Source organism: Lynx rufus, unplaced genomic scaffold (assembly GCF_022079265.1).
Source record: "Lynx rufus isolate CCGP_SWC_20201006 ecotype Redwood Valley unplaced genomic scaffold, mLynRuf1.p SCAF_29, whole genome shotgun sequence".
Lineage (NCBI taxonomy): Eukaryota > Metazoa > Chordata > Mammalia > Carnivora > Felidae > Lynx > Lynx rufus.
The window spans coordinates 5,041,085-5,057,821 of record NW_025814844.1 but is presented as its reverse complement, the minus strand read 5'-3'; positions in this window follow the sequence as shown (position 1 = coordinate 5,057,821).

Below are 16,737 nucleotides of genomic sequence, written 5' to 3'. Positions count from 1 at the left end.
CTGACATATGCACTATATGTCATATTTCATGAAGACAATGGCTAAAATATTTTACCTTTGACAGACTCCATGCTTATCAAAGCTCACAAACAACACTTAATTATGGTGGAAGAACGAGATGAGTGTGTGGGCCAAGACACTATCCCCGGAAGGCAGGACCCCTGAGTTCCGTTTCCATAAAGGATCAAGAAGTTTTAATGGGTCAAGAATTTGGTGTATCTTCAGGGGAAGACAAAACAGGGAACATCACCTTGGCCTGATAGCGACTGGTTGTATTTGAAGCAGGGGAGGGGTTATAAAGTTATATTTTGCCTATCTTAGTGCTTTATTATTTGTGCTTTTGAAGCTTTGATCTTACTGCATTACTTTAGTATGGTTAAATTGTTGGAGTTCCTTAATGTGCAATCAATGTTTCTTCATTTACTTATTCATATCCCACTGTATTCCCAAAATGATTCAAGGCAGCTTACGGAAATACCTACAATTCAACAAGACCAAATGAAATATAAAAATAGCTGAGTGCATCTGAGCAAACAGAATGTAGGGCTACAAAAACAAGAACAATCCGGACGTGACAGGGTATTCTCAGGAGGTGCTGGCAAACCTCAGCTCCTCACTTAGAGGGGAGCCATATTGAATGCCAGGCTTTCTAGACGCCAAAGAGGCAACATGACTTAAAATCTCAAGTGACTTAAACAAGTTAATTGCTCAGGAAAAAAAGAACAACTATTTCTGAAAGCAGAGATTCTTCTTTGGAAAACTTACTCAATAAAGAAGAATCCGCTTGTTTATTCCTCAGTCTAGTCATTTCCATTGAGGAATTTGAAAGCTAGACCATCTTGGTACCTAGTGAGCTGGCTACCTTTTTGTGTATTTTTTAGAAGGTGAAGTAAGGATGCCTGTGTTGCATACCCCAGGTCTACACACCATTTAGTCCCAGTATGGAAGCTTTCGCTTAAATTTGAAGCCCTGGGTCCATCTGAAATTAGCCTTCTCTGGTGCAGGGATCTTTAGGAAACATACTTCTCTTATTTGTGTGTACCTTTGATGTATGTGGCTTTCATGTTCAATTACTGTGTTAAACACAGTGGTCTTCCTTTTCAGGGCTTTGTGTAGCAAACGTTGACTTTCATCCTTCGGTTAAATCTAATTAAGAAAATCAACTGAAGGAACTTCCCATAAAAGTGAGATGTTATTGTGTGCTAATGAAAGGCAGATTGTCCTCTTGTTACCCCAGTCATAAACACGAGGCTGCATTCCCATCAAAGGGTCATAATTATCTGTCCCCAGAGCGGTCCCATAATTATGGCATTCTATTGTCAGGTGTCAATGAAGGCCCGGACACGCAGTCTGCATGCAGAGTACCTTCTGCTGAATAGTTGACATGACAGTCTTGGTTAAGCTTATCCAACTTTAAAACCCTAAATGGCTCTACCTCTTTATAGCAAAACCATTTATTGTGTGGCCTCCACGTGGAAGGGCCCTTGTGTTTTTATACATCCAAGGGTGTTCTTGGAAAAACTTTGGGAGGGTGGAGTGGGAGTAAGTGGCAACACAGAGTTCTGCTTACTGTCCCCACAGCTGGAGGGGCTCAGTGAGGCCAGCCAGTGGGTCTTCTCTCTCCACCAGCCCTAATCGCATCAACCTTGCCCTCCTTCACCCCAGTTTTCTCACCGAACGATTGGCAGTACGGAGTCCTTTTGTCCATCCCTCCTGCCTAGATAGTCTACCCCAGACCAATTGCATCAGACCTTGGTGGTATCTCTTTGTGAAGAGTCAACTGGATCTCAGAGCCATGGCATGGCATCCAAAACACTAACGATGGAATTTTTCTTTCACTTGATCACAAACCATCCTCTTGTCTTACCCGTAGGTGATGGGTCTTCCAGAGCTGAGTTCCTCAGATGCCCACTGTCCACCCTCTCTTATCTTGCTTTCTTCAATTCTCCTTTATCTTCTTGCAGAGGGTTATTTTTTAAGTCCTCAATCCAGGCCAATCTCTTCTCAAAGAAAACCCTGCTATCGCTAAGACAGGGATGTGTGTGTGTGTGTGTGTGTGTGTGTGTGTGTCTATATGTGTGTGTTTCTGTGTTTCTCTCTCTCTCTCTCTTTCTCTCTCTGTGTATGCATCTATGGGTGTGTGAATCTGTATGTGTGTGTCTGTGTGTCTGTGTTTTGCATCACAAAGCTTTTCCTTTGTCTTATAAAACAGTGTCCTAGGCTTTAATCAGAGATGCTTTCTTGGCTGGGTCACAGCTGCCCCCAAACAGCAGGAGAAGGAGTGGTCTCTAAGTGAGTTCAAAACCAGTTAAAAAGAGCCTCCTTCATATCCTCCTCACCATCTTCACTGGCATGAACTGGGGCAGGTTTCATCACCAGAAGCAAGCATTGCACCACAAGATAAGCTTTTATTTTGAGAGAGAGAGAAAGAGAGTGTGTGTATGTGTGTGAGTGAGGGAGAGGCAGAGAGAGAGGGAGAGAGAGAGAGAGAATCCCAACACGGGATCCTGACACCGGGCTCAAATGCACAAACCATGAGATCATAACCTGAGCCGAAATCAAGAGTCAGACACTTAACCAGCTGAGCCGCCCGGGCGCACTATTTTTTTTTTTAACTGTAGCGTCCAACCCTTCCCTGGAATTTCTTCCGATCTAAGAGTAACCCAAATTAGACTCTTTCCTCCTTCCATTCCCTTCTACCCATAAGAGCATTTCCTCTGCTGGGGGGCACCTGGGTGGCTCAGTCAGTTAAACGTCTGACTTCTGCTCGGGTCATGATTTCACAGTTCATGAGTTCAAGCCCCACATTGGGCTCTCTGCTGCCAGTCTGTCAGTGCAGAGCCCGCTTCGAATCCTGTCCCCCTCTCTCTGCCCCTCCCCCACTTGCGCTCTCCCAAAAATAAATACTAAAAAAAAAAAAAAGAGTTTCCTCTGTTCATCTTCATATAATTGTAATATCCACATATAAGTAATTGATCACTTAAAAGCCAATCATCTTAAAGAATAACTTTCAAATGGGAAAAATACCAGAGTTAGCCGGAATGTGTCTTTCCCTTGAATTCTTATATTATTACTTCTCAACCTTTTCTGCCAACTTTGCAGTATTTGAGAAGTAACCTGTGACATGCCGATGAAGCATCATGTATTCGGTCGATAGGTACTCAGTGCCTGGCTGCTCAGAGGTCCATATCCCCACCCAAAGTTTAGCTGGGGCTCATGGGCACCAGGGCCTGTCTCTGTGAGCTGCAGGGTGCTCTCTTCCCTAGAATCTTGTCTCCTTAACTTTTTCCTGAGCTGTTTGAGATTATGCCCATGCTCATCCCTCTCTCCTCTCCCACACCCGCCCCCTGGCAGGCTCTATCTCCTCCGCAGCTACTTGTAATTTTAAAAATATGTTATTTAGGGGGCACCTGGATGGCACAGTTGGTTAAGCATCCGACTTCAGCTCAGGTCACGATCTCGCGGTCCGTGGGTTCGAGCCCCGCGTCGGGCTCTGGGCTGAAAGCTCAGAGCCTGGAGCCTGCTTCTGATTCTGTGTCTCCCTCTCTCTCTGCCCCTCCCCCCCTCATACTCTGTCTCTGTCTCTCAAAAATAAATAAACATTTTTTAAAAATGTTAAATGTTATTTAGTATCTGACACTTTTGCTACAGAGTGAGTTCCTCCAGGGTAGGGACGGTGCCTGACTGGCGCATGCTGTTTCCATATCAGCGGACCTTAGTACTTTGCAAACATGTTCTAGATGAATAAGTGAACATTGAATGTACCGTCTGGTTTCCCCACCAACCGTAAAGCCTCGCTTTATTAAAAACTTCCCCAGAAAGAATTCAAGGTCACAGAATGCTACAAAATTTGAAAATAAACAAACTTCATCATAGCTCTGGCAATACAATTAGCAGACCTCTAGCTTCAGAGACGATCTTTTGATTCAATTCAGTATGTTTAGTTCTGTATAAAACATACCGACTTTTTTTCCTAAGATGAATGTTATTCTAATTATCTATCTAAAACTATTGTCAAGAGCAAACTTAATTATAAGTGCTCCTCTATGCAAAGACATCCAATGCTTGCTTAAGACAGAAAGAGAACCTTTATTCCAGAGGCAGAGAAAAGAATCTTGTCTGGGAAAATTACACACAGATAGTCCCAGCAACAATTGTGAAGATCTATGTCTTTTCTGTTCAATGCCTGGCAAGCAAGGCAGCTGAAGCTGGTCTCTGGGAGCCAAGAGCACCAACTTGGCTGACCTTGACCGGGACCCAGTCCAAGGCAGGGCACTGCCTGTAATGTAAGGGCTTCCAATGACAACCGATAAGTCTTGATACGTTCAACAAGGAAAACTTACTAAATTTATCCCTTTTTACAAATTTGTATTTTTAATAAATAAGGTATAGAAGACGATAATTCAGGAGCAGCTGGGTGGCTCAGTCGGTGGAGCGTCCGACCCATGACTTGGCTTGGGTCATGATCTCACAGTTCGTGGGTTCGAGTCCCACATCGATCGGGCTCTGTGCTGATGACGCCGAGCCTGCTTGGGATTCTCTCTCTCCCTCTCTCTCTCTGCTCCTCCCCCAATAGTACTCTCTTTGTAAAAATAAATAAACATTTAAAAAAAGAGTATAGGGGTGCCTGGGTGGTTCAGTTGGCTGAGCGTTCGACCTCAGCCTAGGTCATGATCTCATTCTTCCTGAGTTTCAGCCCCGTGTCGGGCTCTGTGCTGACAGCTCAGAGCCTGGAGCCTGTTTCAGATTCTGTGTCTCCCTCTCTCTCTCTGCCCATCCCCCACCCATGCTCTGTTTCTCTCTCTCTCTTTCTCAAAAATAAATAAAACATTAAAAAAATTAAAAAAAAGAGTATAATTCAGTTAGAAGGTTGATTTGAGAGCTGATTTTGAATATCAAAGACTTACTCTGTAGTTTAAACCGTAAGTTGCCTGCTGGTCGATGCTTACTCAAAAGTGAAACCCATAAAATCAAAGTTCGACAATGATAAATGAGACAGCTTCTAAACGGTGGCTCTGAAAATGAAGCTTTAGCAGGGCTACAAGATCTATTTGTTCAAGTGGATTGCTGCTATCTCTTCCCCCTGCTCCGAAGAGGAATCTTCTCTGTTCCTCTGCAGGACCGGCACTGGCCCCTAGAAATGGAGAGACTTAGAGCAAATCACAGCTAATGTAAAAATGCTTCCTAGAACCACTCACAACCACCCTGCATTCTTATAACGGTCTGTCCGGGTGTGCAGACTCCCAGGGTTAAACCCGGAACCCACTAGGTGGAAATCACCAGCCCCCTTGTCTTTCTGTCCCCACTCTGATACTTGGTGGGTGGCAGAAAGCCAAACAAAGGCAAAGAGAAGCCACACAGGGAGTGTCCTTCAAAGGTAATGAGGCCAGTGGGGAGAACAGAAGTGAGCCGGGGCTGTGTGCCAGGTCAACAGAAGAAATCGGGGTCAAGCCTGTGGGAATACTGGAGATGTGTGCTACGGCTCCAAAGGAAGAACTGAAAACATGAGCTCGTGTGACAAGAGAGACCGGAAACATGAGAAATAGAAGCTTGGTTTCTAAATGGGGACAGGGGAGGTCACAGTGGCTGCGTGAGGGCCCTAAGGCAGAGTTGCATTCCTTGGGGAACAGAGGCGTTTGGAAGCATCAGTACGAGAAGTGAGGTGCCTGGTCCTCGTCTGCTGGGGAACACGAGCGCCTTCGCTGAAAGTCTCAGTTTTTGCTTTTTGACTTTTCGATTTTAGCGAATCCTGCCTTTTTCCAAGCGGTTCCAAAGCACCGATGGGGACAGCACCTCACTCAGTTATTTGTTCCAATCCCGGTGATCTGAACCAACCTTGAGATTCCCAGGTTGAGGATCCAGGGGCGAATTGTGAGAAGTACAAAGTCCTCAAGCAAGAGATCCTCACCTCACCTCCCAGGGAGTCATCTGCTTCTGCCACCTTTGGGCTGTAACATCCCCACCTTCAGCCCCCAGTCCTCCCCACGTCCCCTCCTGTCCGGGGATGGGCAAAGCACTGGCCTGAGCCATCAGTCAGAGCAGGTGGGGCAAACGCAGGGCCTGTGCCAGGAAAGCGGGGCTCCCAGCCCTGGACTTGCTACATTTTCTTCTGTGTGAAGAGGAACTACTGAAGTCGTTGAAACAGGGAGTGGTATTGTCACACCGTGACACTGGGGCTTCGAGAAGGCTGCCGGGAGGATGATGGCTTCTACAGAAGTCAGAGCGATGGCAGGATGACTGGCCGGTAAGAACAGGTTGGCCAGTCGTCCAGGCCAGAGAAAGGGCCAGTGGCAGCAGGGATGGGAATGTAGGCTCATGTGGGACAGATTAGGAATCAGCACACGCCCTTCTTTGGGATTCTGAGTTCTAGAAGTTCACTGCACTAAGAATACTTCATAGGGGGGCCTGGGTGGCTCAGTGAGTTAAGTGTCAGACTTTCGCTCAGGTCATGATCTCACGGCTTGTGGGTTTGAGCCCTGCGTCTGGCTGTGTGCCGACAGCTCAGAGCCCGGAGGCTGCTTCGGATTCTGTGTCTCCCTCTCTCTGTGCCCCTCCCCTGCTCACGCTCTGCCTTTCTCTCTCTCAAAAATGAATAAATATTAAAACAATTTTTTTTTAATTAAAAAAAAAAGAATACTTTCTATCCTAACATTACTACCGCCTTGATTATCCCAGGAGGTCTAGTGTCATCACTGGCAGGATCCCCTAAATACCTGTGACCAAAAGATAAGGTCACTTGGAGGCCATGGGGAGGGCGAGTGCTTGAGAGACTCTCAGCCTGGCTGGCAAGCTCTCAACTCCTCCACGGACCTGGGCATGAGCAGCTGCATTTCAAGACAATCTCTTAGGCCACCGTACCTTCTTTAAGCCCAGTTGTGTTCGGTTGCCTACCGAAGTTTGGTCAAAGAGATTTACAGGAGAAAAAGCACAAGGCAGGCACAGAGCTGCTCTTGCATATGCTGTAGCGTCCCTGGAATGTGGGGACAGCATGTCCTGCTCCCGGACGGAGCTCATGTTTACCAGAAGTGCCAGCAAAGACTGGACTCAGTGGCTCTCCTTGTGCCTGACTTGCTTAGACCGCGGAGGATTTGCAGTCCCGAAGCCCGTGGACTTCCAGACGAGTCAGCTGCGAGGGCTCTCAATGTCCTCTGTGAGCTCAGAGAGGATTTTCTGCCCACAGTCTTAAAAACTGTCCTTTGGAAAGAAAATACAACCAGCAGTAATGATGAGGGCACTGTCTACCAAGCGCTCAGCCTGTGTCCGTTCTGGGCTAGGTGGCTTGGAGGTATTTTTGGTAAAACTGACAACAGCTTCGCAAGATAAGCCCTCAGTGTGCTTATCTGCTGCTGCTTAGCAAACGATCCCGGAGCTCGGTGGCTTCAAACAACGATTGTTATTTATGTGTCTCATGATAGTGTAAAAAGGCATTTAGATAGGTACGGTCGGAGGACCTCACCTCTGCCTCGCGACGTGGGGGACCCCGGCTGGGGTGGCCCACCGGGCTGGGAGCCGCCGGCAGAGCTGGGGGCTGGCTGGGCATCTCCCCCTCCACGCGCACACAGACCATCTCCTGGCAAATTCAGGGGTCTACCCATCATGGTGGCCTCGGGGTGGTTGTGTTCAGGGCTCCAAGAATGGCAGGAAGTAGTTGCTGCCTGGAACAGCACTGCCGCCTCCACGTCCTACGGGCTAAAGCGGCCGGAGCACACCTCCCCACCCTGGGTTCCAGGGAGGAGGGGACACAGACTCCACCTCCCAGTGGGAGGAGCGCCAGAGATTTGACTGCCATTTTGAATCCAACACGCTATTATTATGCTTATTTCATAGAAGAGGAGACTGAGGTTCAAAGAAGTGAAATAATTTACATCCTACGAGGAACACAGCTGAGACTGGCAGTGGGACTGCCTCGAAGCCTTTTCTTTTTCCAGTACCAGCCCTGTTCTGTCAACATGTGAACATTTGGTGAGCAGCAAAGAACTCTTCCGACCGAATCTAGAAGAAAGCATAAGAACTCCCTTCGCCACCGCCACCTTTCACCCTCTGTCACTAGCTGTAGGCCCCCTGTCCCAACATACAGCTGTAGAATCTAAAGTTTCCTTCAGTTTGAGAGGTTGTTCGAGGTAAAAGACGAGGAAAAATTACTAATGAGCAAAATCACCAATTGAAATGAGAACTACCTGGCGCGGGATAGGTTTCTCTCCACAGAGGACAGAAATATATTTACATTATGAAATACACTGGAATCCAATGGGAACCCCTTGTTATTATTAGATTTCCTCTTGAGAAGGATTCATAAGTGAAAACATAACTTGCTATTTTAGTATTTTGTTTTTCGGGGAAGAAAAAACCCTTTGCAAAAACAAATTTAAAAGGAAAACCTTATCCATTTCAAGCACTTGTTTATTTTTCTTATTTGCCATGCTAAAACCGTCTTCTTTCAACCTCTGATTTTGTTGGGAGCTGGGAGATGAGGTTTTGTTTTGTTTTGTTTTTTATCTTCTTCTTCTTCTTTTTTTCTTCCCCCCCCAAATCTGGAAGGTCTCCTTTCTAATGTGGGCATGACTAAAAAGCCTTACCAGAGTCTATTTCTGAGCCCACGCCTTCCTCTGGCAATGGCCGTGGCCCTAGAGCTCCCCCCAGCGGGAAGAACGGGAACCGCGAGCAGAGGGGAGCTTGGTGCGGGCTGTGTAGGTTCACCGGGATTGCAGGGGCCCTACTGATCCCTGTGAACATGATTCGTCTCTGGAACTTTTTTACGTCTCTTTACTGGAATGTGTCCCACCATAGTGTTATTCTATCTTCACAGCGACACGAGAATCTCGAGAAAAAGGCTGCTTTTGCAACTCTAGTGCGCTTTGTGGGCTTGAAATTTTCATGTTTGAGTAAGCTTTCCATCATAGACTATAGGCACTTTTTTTTTGTTTGCCTTCTTTATTACTATTTGTTCATTTCTAATCACACAAGCAGGAGGAAGCTGCCTGTATGTGATCAAGAGGCATATTCCTGAAGATTTGCAACCAAATCCGAACTTTGCCTGGCTTTAGATGGGACTCGACGGAGGAGGGGTGTGTTGGCTCATTCACTCAGCAGTTGGTCTTCTGCACTCCGATGGGGCCTTGGCATTGCGGGTCCCTTGTGTTCCCTGGAATAGGCCAGGAACACACCCTGCCACACCAACGTGCTGCTTTGCTTTATCTCTCTATTAGCCACGCTCCTTGACCGGAGAGCCCACTGGCTCAAGCCATCGTGCCTGCGTGACTTCATTCAGCTGTCACCTGCCCAGTCAGGTAACTGCTCCCACCCTTGTGCGTGCACTGCTCCAGCTCTCCTCCTGCTTTATTTTCCAAGAAGCACAGATCCCACCTAGCATTCCAGCTGGTCGCCCAGGCCCCCACCCGCACCCTTCCCTCCCCAGCATATAAACTCTGAGAGCACCAGGCAAGTCTGCCGTCTGTTGTGTCCACAGCTGTACCCCCAGGGCCTGGAACAGTGCCTGGCACACAGAAGCCAGTCCACAAATATCTCTTGAATGAATGCCTAACGAGTAAACAGCATAGGGGCGCCTGGGTGGCTCAGTCTGTTAAGCGTCCAACTCTTGATTTCAGCTCAGGTCACGATCTCAGGATTTGTGAGGTGGACCCCTGTGCCCGGCTCTGCACTGAGTGTGGCACCTGCTTGGGATTCTCTCTCTCCCTCGCTCTCTGCCCCTCCCCCACTCAAGCATGTGCTTTCACTCTCTCTCAAAAATAAACTTTGAAAAATGTTTTAATGTTTGTTGATTTTTGAGGGACCGTAAGAGACAGAGCGTGAACGGGGGAGGGGCAGAGAGCTATGGAGACATAGAATCTGAAGCAGGCTCCAGGCTCTGAGCTGTCAGCACAGAGACGAATGCGGGCTTAAACCGTGAGATCGTGACCTGAGCCAAAGTGTGACGCTTAACCAACTGAGCCACTCAGGCCCCCCTCAAAAATAAATTTAAACAAAAGGGTCAATAGCATGAACTCAGTCTACAACTCTTTGTTCCTGACAGGTTCAAATTGTGCAATTCTTGAGGAATTTTTAATGTGGAAGATGCATGCTATTTGTAAAATTTCATTGATAAAGTCAATGTTGTGTTACTTCAAATTTGTCTAATTTATATTTGCACAAAATGTAGCCACACGAATGTATTCTTTTGCAACAGTATTAAATTATTACAATTGAAGGCTAAAGTCATCTTTACAGGTATATCTTTGGATGTAGTTTTAAAAAGAACATTTTCAGGATGACATTAGGTTGTCTGCAAGCAGGCTAATAAAATATACAGTAGGACTCTACTAAGCCGATTTGGTAAATTGGTTTCAACTTTCATTCAAAGATAACTATCAGAGTAAGTTCTACATCTTTTCTCTTCTTACAAGTATTATTTATCAAAACAATTGTGTTGGTTAAAGGGGATTTTAAAAATCTGTTACTAAGCCCATTAATGCTGCAGATGTTTCTAGCTTTACTGTGCTCTGAACTCTTGGGAAACGCTGCCTAACTTTGTGTACAAAATAGTGAGAGGTAGCACTTTTATGCGGAAAGTTCAGTTATGAAGGCAGCGTGTTGCCGGAGTCTGGCTCTGTACCAAAAGTAGCAAATCACTGCTGTTTGGATGGCCCGCGGCTCTAAACGCCTGTGCGAGTGGCGCCACCGTGTGTCTACTAGGGAGAAGTACAAGACCACCTCAAGGAGGCAATGAACTGGGAAAGTCTCTGTAAGGTCCACTTACCGCATCTGGCAGGGATGTTTCCTTCTCAGCCATTTGGCAACTTCTGTCAGTCGTATCTAATAAACTCCCCAATTTTTCAATGACTAGTGAAATTTCCAAACACTAACAGATATGTAGTAAAACGTGCTCCGATTTTTTTTTCTTCAGAAATAGTTGAACGTCTATAATTGATCCATGCGCCTAAGTGGGTGTATTGTGTGAGTTGTTATTAAACGACTACAAAACAGGTTCCATTTTTAAGTCCACTAGAGTGGCTCGGGGATAGATTTTGGAGTCTCATGGTTCTGGGTTCAAGTTCTGCCTTCCCATTTACTGATTGTGTGATCTTAGGCAAGTTACTTCGCTTCTCTGAGCCTCAGTTTCCTCATATGTGAAATGGGATCGTTATCGTGCTTCTGAGGTGGTGCACATGAAATGCTTTGTAGGGTTTCGGGCAGATTTTAGTTGTCCTATTGAGCTGTTTGTCTCTCAGCTGCCAGGGACTGCCAGGGTGGGGGTCTTGGCGGCTGGCCTCCATCCGGAGCCTGCAGGGTCAGGCAATCCGGACAGAATCCACTGTCAGCACCGCCAACACCCACCTCCTCCCCACTGAGGCAGGGGCGACTGTGGCATCGTGGCTACATGGGAAGCTATGCTCTGGCTGAGGCCACACTGGTCTCCCGTCTTGTGCCGAGGTAAGAGGAACAGCACATAGGGTGTGTCTTTTCCATTCTCACACCCTTGCCCTCTTGTTCTGTTTCTGGAATTCTTCTGAAGATATTAAGGCATTAACAATGATGCTTGCAACAGTTTCCTATCTATAAATCCATCTAGAAATCGCCCCGGGGAGGAGCCACACCAAGGCTCTGGAGGAAGCAGCGTCTAAACGTCCTAACTCGTCTTTCTCTTCTTCCGCAGGAACGAGAGAATTGCAGAAGAGCGCTGAGTGAGCTCTGTTCTCCGTGCAGCCCTGTACTGGGTCTTGCAGAAGTCAGGGGCTCTGTCCCCCAAAGCTCACAAGTGAAGGGCAAAGGCAGATACTGCAAACCCTCAGACAATGCCAGATGGAGGCGCTGCGGCCACAGGGACAGGGAACAATTCACCAGTTAACCCCAGGTGTGCACACTGTGTGCCTCTTAAGGGTCAGGCATTGTTCTAAACACCAGCAAACAGGGCGCCTGGGTGGCGCAGTCGGTTAAGCGTCCGACTTCAGCCAGGTCACGATCTCGCGGTCCGTGAGTTCGAGCCCCGCGTCGGGCTCTGGGCTGATGGCTCAGAGCCTGGAGCCTGTTTCCGATTCTGTGTCTCCCTCTCTCTCTGCCCCTCCCCCATTCATGCTCTGTCTCTCTCTGTCCCAAAAATAAATAAACGTTGAAAAAAAAAAATTTAAACACCAGCAAACAGACAGTACAAAGAAAGCCAGCCACACAAGGCTTAACTTCCACCAGGAGAGGTGAACAATAAACAAAAATCTTCATAAAACAAGAAAATGACATCGGGTAGGGAGATAACAGATGGTCTGGGGGGAACATAGGGCAATGCTGAGGATTAAAAGTGTGGGTTTCTTATTTTTCTTTTTTTAATTTTTTTTTAATGTTTATTTATTTCTGAGGCAGAGAGACACAGAGCACGAGTGGGGGAGGGGCAGAGAGAGAGGGAGACACAGAATCCGAAGCAGGCTCCAGGCTCTGAGCCGTCAGCACAGAGCTTGATGCGGGGCTCGAACTCACAAACCGTGAGATCATGACCTGAGCTGAAGTCGGTCGCTCAACCGACTGAGCCACCCAGGTGCCCCCAAAGTGTGGGTTTTTGAGTCAAAATAGTCAGAGTTCATCAACCAACCTCTCTCCCTGAACATTTCCCTGAACATTCAGCTGAGGAAGGTGGGTCCAAGAATCTGGCTTTCTGGCAGCAGAGGAGACGAGGGGAGGGAGGTTTGTGCACATGAGGAGCCCGGGGATCCGGGCATGGGCATGAAGAACTCTCCCAAGACCACAGCCCAAGACCGCAGCCCGCCATTAGAGAGCCGGGGGTAACAAGCTTTGATGGAAATCACTGTAGTCAGATCCAAAACCAGGACAGCACGTGGGAAGGTAAATTTTTGTGGAGGCAAGATAAAGAAGGAATTTTTAGGGGCGCCTGGGTGGCGCAGTCGGTTAAGCGTCCGACTTCAGCCAGGTCACGATCTCGCGGTCCGTGAGTTCGAGCCCCGCGTCGGGCTCTGGGCTGATGGCTCGGAGCCTGGAGCCTGTTTCCGATTCTGTGTCTCCCTCTCTCTCTGCCCCTCCCCCGTTCATGCTCTGTCTCTCTCTGTCCCAAAAATAAATAAACGTTGAAAAAAAATTAAAAAAAAAAAAAAAAGAAGGAATTTTTAGAATAAGAGGAAAGGATGACTTTGATGGGGTCACTTGAACCAGCAGCCAGCCTGGGGAATGAGTGGGACATTGAGCATCTGAAATTTTTTTTTTTTAACGTTTTATTTATTTTTGAGACAGGGAGAGACAGAGCATGAACAGGGGAGGGTCAGAGAAAGAGGGAGACACAGAATCCGAAACAGGCTCCAGGCTCTGAGCTGTCAGCACAGAGCCCGACGCGGGGCTTGAACTCACCGACCGCGAGATCATGACCTGAGCCGAAGTCAGCCGCTTAACCGACTGAGCCACCCAGGCGCCACCAAGGGACATGGAGCATCTGAAGGGGTTCGGGAGAGGAGGTGAGAGATGCCCCGGAAGGAAGCGAGGCAGCAGGTGAGTCGAAGGCAAAGGCCACGATGGCAACCTTTGCTTGGGTGCTGGAAGCAGCTGCTATGATATCAAGAATTATTTTCATGGGGTACACCACCAGATTTAGCTTGAAAGACTACACTCTTTCGCCTTTCCTCAGTTGGTCCAATCTTTTCGTTTTTTGGCTCACCCAAGCTGGCTTCCCTAATATCCCTCCCTCAAGCCCTATTTCAACCCTAATGTAGGAAAGGATTGGTGGAGGCGGGGAGGGGGGGGAAGAAGAAGGTAGAATATTTGTGTACCCCCGTTTACTGTCCCTGTTCTCCCTCCTCTTGCTCCCTTTCCTGTGAAGGAGAGTTAGCATGTACTTACACACCTTCCCTAGTCAAAGGTCTTTGGGAACATAGAACCCTCAGATGCCATGGGGATGTCCTAGCCTTCTTTCTTTTTTCCATTCTTTGTCGCTACTTAACAAAAGTAGGTTTAATATTTGTGACCTCTCATAGACCACAAGTTCCATGTGGGCAGGCATTATGTCTTGATAGGGTTTAGAACAGGCTACCCCTAAATATGGCACCTTGGCTTAGTGAAAACTTTAAGATGAAGAAATTCGAGAAACAGAAGGTGCAGGATGTCTCTCTGACCTCGCCCTTCTCTGCCGAAGCAGGCCATAAGACCCTGCAGGAGAGGGAAAAGTTTTTCTCAACTCTCTTGGAATCTCTGGCTGGGTCTGCAAATTAAACAGACAAAGATTAACAGGAGAAAAGCCTACAGGTATATTTCATGTAAGTTTTACATGGCATGGGAGCCTTCATAAGGAAACAAAGACCCCAAGATCCAGACCTGTGTACTTTTATCCTAGGTTCCGTGAAGAGTGGAAATATGACAGGTTAAGGAGCAGAAATAAGGGTATTAAAGTGGCGGACGCTTAGCAAAGCCTGTTTGTTCAGCTTCTTCTCCTCCGTCTTTGGAGATAAGGATGTTGTTTTCCTCCAGGTGTAGGGAGGCAGCTCTCACGTGAGGGTTTTATGACCTGTTTTCAGAGCAGAAGGGCGGTGGGCAGAGGAATTCAGAGTGATCTTCCTGCTTGTACTGTTTTCTCAAACTTCCTCAGCTTAAAACATTCAATACGCCAAGGTGACATATTTTGAGGATCATGTCCTGAACCCATCAGCCCTCCTATGAGATGTGCCCTCCTTATACCTGGAAAAGAGGACCTTCCTTATCTCAGAAGATGCAGGGATGCTGAGGGGACCCTGAATGATTAGTCCTTGCTAAGCTTCCCTCTGTTTACTACCCTTCACTCATACCCTTTGTCCTATTACGTTTTCCCGCAACTTTCCTTTCCTTCATCAACTCTAGCATCACATTCAGGTGTACCCACTTTTGCACATCTTCATTTCCTTGGGAAGGCTCTTGTGTCCTGTGAAACTTCCATTAAGCAGATCTGTATGCTTTCCTCCTGTTGATCTGTCTTTCCAGTCTAATTTACAGTGCCCCAGTTGGAGACTCTAAGTTGGGTAGAGGAAGATATTTCTTTCTCCCCTATGTTCCCTTGCTTACAGTTGTATCCTGTGGGTGTGGGCACGGTGCCTTGTGCAGAGTGGGTGCTCAGAAAATGTTTAATAAATGAACGTGTGAACAAGGGAGAATGAGGAGAAGCCTTTTGGTGCAGAAAAACTTCTGGGACAGTCAAATGGTTTTAGAGGTTGATAATGCTGGGTGGATGTTAAGTCTAATTTCCCTTAAAAATGTAAGACTTTCCTGTTTTCTGATAAAGGCCCCAGTTCTCTTATACTGAACCAGTCATTCCGGAGCTGTGGTGGACTGGAAGTCAAGGTCACAATATTTTGCAACTCCTTTATTTCCCCACCTTTTGAATCTGGACTTGCCTTGTGACCTGCTTTAACCAATGAAAGCTGCGGAGGTGATTTTGAGTTGGTCCCAGAAGGCCTAGATTTCCACTTCCGCCCCCCTTGGAATGCTGTGCCTTCATATAGGGAAGCCCAGACTAGATAATGGGATGATGGCGGGAAGCCCCATGTGTGGGTGGTACTTATACCCAAGAAACTAAGTGAGGAAGTGAGGATAGATGAGAGGGGTTCACTGGAGAAAAGGCAGACTATTCGGGAACTGATACAGATAATTGGCAGATGGGCTGATGAGGCCAATGCAAGATCTCTCTTCAATTGCTATTTCCTATTACACAAGAAGTTAAGAGTTGGCAGGCAGGCAGGATGATTGTGTTGGAATTTTGAGGAGAAAGAGGGTGTCAACAGCCATCCAAGTGAGTGGGTGAGTAATTTGACAGGAAAATAAAGAACAATTGCTTAGCAGCACCAAAGATCTCCTTGATGCTTATGATCATTAGAATGAGTAATGTTGGCAAGCTGGTTTGTTTTTTTTTCTCCAGCCACATTTCCTTGCTCAAGAGCAGTTCCAGAGTAGGTAGAGAGTTGGGGGTTTTCTAGACAAGGAGAGAGGAGAAAGGGACGGCCACGGAGGTCGAGGTTTAGTTACCAAAGAGTAGCTAAAATGATAGAACACAGAATCTACGCTGGGTAAAGAGGGGGCAATGAGTAAGAGTAGAAGGATAGGAAAAGGTGAGCGTTCTGTTGAAGGTGAAAAATTCCTGGCACGAGGAAAGGTGATGTGGAATGGCAGGAGGAGGTTAAGTGGAGGTTAAGTACGCAGTTACGAGTAATTAGTAAGGTCAAGAGTATGATCCTGGGAATGGGTGGATGAGTTGGTGGGGTTAGAAACTGAGAAGCTGCCTAGGCATTGCAGGAATCGTCTTTGTGGATATTGAAATCACCGTGAGTTAGCAATTGAGCCAAGGGTGTTACTGGCTATTATTTCTGCTTGAACATTGCAAGCGATCCTAACTCCGTTTCATTCAGAGCGGTCACCGTAGTTTGTAGCGGCTGGGTGATTATTTGACAGTAACCAGGACGGACAGTCTGTTTTGCTTATTGACTGACGTATAGTTGGCGCTCAAAAGGCAGGATGAGTGAATGAATACTCTTTCAGCTATGGGACAAATGTAGTAAATTATAGCACCAACGTATTTTCACATGAAGAGAAAAGCAAGGCTCCGCGAGGGCGGGAGTTTTTGTCTGTTGTACCCCCTGCTGATTTCCCGGTGCTTGGAACAGTGCCCGGCACATATTAGATGTTCAATAAATAATCATCGAACGAACGCCGGAACGAAACAACCACCGTCAGTGCCCACGGCGCCTGCGCTAGAAGCGCAAGGCTCACGCGAACCCTGGCACTCTGCGC